The sequence below is a fragment of the Chiloscyllium plagiosum genome, chromosome 3, assembly GCF_004010195.1.
Source record: "Chiloscyllium plagiosum isolate BGI_BamShark_2017 chromosome 3, ASM401019v2, whole genome shotgun sequence".
Taxonomy (NCBI): Eukaryota; Metazoa; Chordata; class Chondrichthyes; order Orectolobiformes; family Hemiscylliidae; genus Chiloscyllium; species Chiloscyllium plagiosum.
Genome location: NC_057712.1, coordinates 69,771,421 through 69,776,682, shown reverse-complemented (window position 1 = coordinate 69,776,682; position 5,262 = coordinate 69,771,421). Strand labels below are relative to the sequence as shown.

The following is a 5,262-nucleotide window of genomic DNA, read 5'->3' as shown; positions in this document are numbered from 1 at the left end:
AACACACCATTCTGCTTTTTCTCTGCTGGCCACAGAAACGTCTGTCTGTACCTCGGACTACAGAATCCCCTAACACAATTGATCTCTTGGAAGCCGACGTACCCCTCGTTGCATTAGAGCCATTCTCAATACCAGAAACTTGGCTGTTCATGCTACGTTCCCCTGAGAATCCATCACACCCTACATTTTCCAAAACAGCCTACCTGTTTGAAATGGGTATATCCACAAAAGACTCTTGCCCTAGGTGCCTACCTCTCTTACCCTTCCTGGAGTTAACCCATCTCTGTGACTGTATCTGAGACTTACCCCCTTCCTATAACTGCCATTCATCACATACTGTTGCTGTTGCAAATTCCTCATCGCTTCTAACTGTCTCTCCAACGAATCCATTCAATCTGATAAGATTCGCATCCAACAACATGTATGGCAGATATAATCCGCAGTAACCCTTAAATTATCTTTAAACTCCCACATCTGGCAAGAAGTACATCTCACTGCAAAGGACATTTTTGCTCCTTCACAATCCACAGACACAGAAAATAACACTGTCTTATTACTCTGCAAAACACTGCACCAGGTTAAATTAACAGTTACGGCTTATATTTTAAGTTTAATCAAGAGACTTATCTCCAAAAAACACATAATGAAGAAATAACCCACTGTACTCACTACTGCAGCTTTACTATTGGACAGACTGAAAACAACAATTAATTGATTCTGTGTTGTGAACTTCGCCCAAACTGGTTCCTCCAAGATTAGTTGTGAAATTCACTGTTTGTTAATTTTCCCAGATGCACTCCGATGTCCAGCGACACATGAATTCAAAAACAGCAAAGGCATTAACTGTGCAGGATTTGCTCAGAACATATTTATGTACTGATGGATGATTTTTGTGAATAAAGTATATTTTTGAAATTTAAAAAAAAATCAGTAAAAACCCAATCCGTGTCTTGAGCCATCAGCTGATAGATTCAATGCCTGTTCGAGGGACTTGGGTCAATGTATTACTTGACTGCATTCTCTTGTCAAAATCTGGAATACCTTTTGTTTCTTCAAAATTCATGAACCGATTAGTTGAATTGCTGATCCCAAACCAGTCATAGACAAATGCAGAATATTTCAAATGGAAAGATCAGGATTATAAAAACTACGTTGTACTAGCTTAGTAGGAACTCATGACGTTAGCCCTGGTTGGTGCTAGTTTTCAGAGAAGGATTCCAACCTGATAATAAAAAATAAGATACTATTCAGATTTAACTTATTCCATTAAGACTTTAAAGTGGAATAGTTGATGTTTGCCATTTTAATTTTTGGAAGTGCATGTCTTTCCCTGTGCAATTAATCAGTGCCCCGAATTCTTTTGCCAAGACAAAAATGCTGTAAAACTATCCTTGCCACTAAATATTTTCGGTGCTGTTGAAGCACTTATCGAGGGAATTTTTAAGTCATCAATTGTTTTTTCGTGCAATTGGAAATGGTGCATTTCCTAATGTTGACATTTAACTAACCACGTACTGGTGCCAGAAAAAGGTGTCATTTTGTTCGTAAATATAGAAAATGTATTTGTGTCAATCAATGTTTAGCAACCAGATATGTGGCTAGTTCTTGGTCCCAAACCTGCACAATCTGCTTTTGGCACAGCTTCACCTTGGGATCCTGGTGACAACCAGCACAAAAGTGAGTGCTGCCAATTTGTGTGCCTTTCCCACCTCCAATCCGGATCCTGCACTACTTTCAAGATCCCAGACCATAAGCCTACACCCCAAATTTTGCTCCTGTTATTATTGATAAAAATATGGCTTTTGTAATTGTCACCAATGTGATTTTCTTGTATACAACCACCAACCAATGCTGTTACCACTTCCAGTTGGATCAAGTGTTCCTCACAACTTTGGTGTAGACTGTCTCAAGATTCACAATTCATAGCACTTCTTTAATTTAATCCACTCCATTCCCAAAATAATTCACTGAATGCACATTTTTCAGTTAACTCGTATTAAATTTGCTGCTGTGTTACCCTAATAGGAGAATTACAACTGGCACCATGGAATCCCTACAGGATGGTAGCAGGCCATTCAGCCCATCAACTCCACACTGACCCTCTGAAGAGCATCACATCCCCCTCCCAACCCTATGACTATCACCCTGCATTTCCCATGACTAATTCACCTACCCTGCACGTCACTGGACACTATAGGAAATTTAGCATGGCCAATCCACTTACCCTGCAGATCTTTGGTCTGTGGGAGGAAACTGGAGCACCCAGAAGAAATCCATGCAGACATAGGGGTAATGTACAAACTCCACACGGACAGTTACCAAGGATGGAATCGAACCCAGGTCCATGGCACTGGGAGGCAGCAATACTGCAATGTTTCGAATTGAGTAAATGAAATAACAGCTATCAATACGTAAATGTACAGCTCTCATGATCTTCAATGAGAGATTTAAAAATTTGCAACATGCCTCTACTGCAATAAAACTAAGCATAATTTTCCCATTATCTCAAGCAGAAATGTAATATTTTCTTTCATTCTTTCATCTTTGAACATTTGTTACATTATTGCAATGATTGATTATTTTTTTTCTCCCTCACCATCATTCTCTTGTTTTTACGCAGGATCTGCAATATATATTTCTTAAGAGTTAAGCCTCCTCTACCCTCTTCTGACATAAACGTGTACAATTCCCAGGTCTCCTGTCATGACATTTACACCAATCCAGCCTTTGACAAACCTTCAAGCTATACTGAATTTATTTGCTTTTTGCTATTTGTACATACAACTCTGTGGGCAGAGCGTTGATGGTGTCAATAGTCTCAGTTGCTAGATTACTGGAGTTGGGTACTGAATAAAGCCAGCAGCTTAGGTTCAATCCCTGTTTCAGCTGTGCTAGTACATGGAGGCTCTGGTTCCTTGCTTAATGTACGTAGTTTCTTGCTTTATCCCATGCTTATGGAATGGTTACTATTAAGCTTTACATAACCAATGTATCATTCTAATGGAGGGAGATGCTTATGGCCCAATATTATTTATAGCTCCATACTGTTCTACATATGTCTGGATTTCCTACTGCTCAGATGGTTTATGATTGGACATAATGTTCTGATTATCCAGTTAATATGAAAATAGTTATTTGGTAGTTCAGTTGAAGATATCTTTGAGCAACTGATGAAACTCGCTATTTTCCATGGCAAGTGTTTAAAAGCAACATGAGTTATGTTTGTCACTAATCTGATCCAGGCAATAAGATGTTCTGTCTTTCACACAAATGAATAATGTGGGTGTATGAATTTCAGTGATGATGCAATTCTAGATATGTAAGCCAAATGTCCCAAAGACTCATTGATTATATCAATCAGCATTTTCCTCTCATACAGTACAAATAGTTTCCTATTTAATTTGGTATTATTTGTGAATTGTCCTGATGAAAAGCTTTGACAAAATACCTTTTTGTTCAGCAATATCCAGTTAATTAGAAATAGATATAAATTGTTGATGCTCATCAGAAATAGGAGGAGAAAGTGAGGTCTGCAGATGCTGGAGATCAAAGTTGAAACTTTATTGCTGGAACAGCACAGCAGGTCAGGCAGCATCCAGGGAACAGGAGATTCGACGTTTCGGGCACAGGCCCTTCTTCAGGAATCTTCTTCATTCCTGAAGAAGGGCCTGTGCCCGAAACGTCGAATCTCCTGTTCCCTGGATGCTGCCTGACCTGCTGTGCTGTTCCAGCAATAAAGTTTCAACGCTCATCAGAAATAACCAACCATTTGTAAATCTTCATCTAAGATTGCATCTCTCGATAAATGTAGCTTCTGAGGTACCACAGCTGTACACCACAAGTAAGACTTTCATACATATAGACATCAGCACTTAATGCTATCCTTAATCAGGTACCTGAGCACCTCTTAAGTTATTTATTGAGATATAATCAAATGCATTGGACAATGATAGATTCCATTACATTGCAAAGTAGTTAGGTCAGAGCCCATTGTATCATAGAGGCATAGAGATGTACAGCATGGAAACAGACCCTTCGGTCCAACCTGTCCATGCCGACCAGATATCCCAACCCAATCTAGTCCCACCTGCCAGCACCTGGCCCATATCCCTCCAAACCATATTCATATACCCATCTAAATGCCTCTTAAATGTTGCAATTGTACCAGCCTCCACCACTTCCTCTGGCAGCTCAACTATGTGTGAAAAAGTTGCCCCTCAGGTCTCTTTTATATCTTTCCCTTCTCACCCTAAACCTATGCCCTCTAATTCTGGACTCCTCAACCCCAGGGAAAAGACTTTGTCTATTTACTCTATCCATGCCCCTCATAATTTTTTAAACCTTTATAAGATCACCCCTCAGCTTCCGAACCTCCAGGGAAAACAGCCCCAGCCTGTTCAGCCTCTCCCTATAGCTCAAATCCTCCAACCCTAGCATCATCCTTGTAAATCTTTTCTGAACCTTTTCAACTTTCACAACATCTTTCCGATAGGAAGAACACCAGAATTGCACGCAATATTCCAACAGTGGCCTAACCAATGTCCTGTACAGCTGCAACATGACCTCCCAACTCCTGTACTCAATACTCTGACCAATAAAAGAAAGCATACCAAACGCCTTCTTCACTATCCTATCTAACTGCGACTCCACTTTCAAGGACTTATGAACCTGCACTCCAAGGTCTCTTTATTCAGCAGCACTCCCTAGCACCTTACCATTAAGTGTATAAGTCCTGATAATATTTGCTTTCTCAAAATGCTGCCCCTCATTTATCTAAATTAAACTCAATCTGCCACTTCTCGCCCATTGGCCCATTTGGTCAAGATACTGTTGTAATCTGAGGTAACCCTGTTCGCTGTCCACTACGCCTCCAATTTTGGTGTCATCTGCAAACTTACTAACTATACCTCTTATGCTCACATCCAAATCATTTATGTAAATGACAAAAAGTAAAGACCCCAGCACTGATCCTTGTGGCACTCCACTGGTCACAAGCATCCAGTCTGAAAAACAACCCTCCACCACCACCCTCTGTCTTCTCCCTTTGAGCCAGTTCTGAATCCAAATGGCTAGTTCTCCCTGTATTCCGTGAGATCTAACCTTGCTTATCAGTCCCCATGGGGAACCTTGTCGAACATCTTACTGAAGTCCATATAGATCACATCTACCGCTCTGCCCTCATCAATCCTCTTTGTTACTTCTTCAAAAACTCAATCAAATTTGTGAGACAAGATTTCCCACGCACAAAGTCATGTTGACTAT

General features: G+C 40.3%; 1 protein-coding gene across 1 annotated transcript in view; it reads right to left on the bottom strand.

Moving 5' to 3' along the window:
• LOC122539894 (triadin-like) overlaps window positions 1-5,262 on the bottom strand; it is a 141,009-nt gene that overhangs the window by 124,162 nt on the left and 11,585 nt on the right. The gene's annotated exons all lie outside the window — the stretch shown is intronic.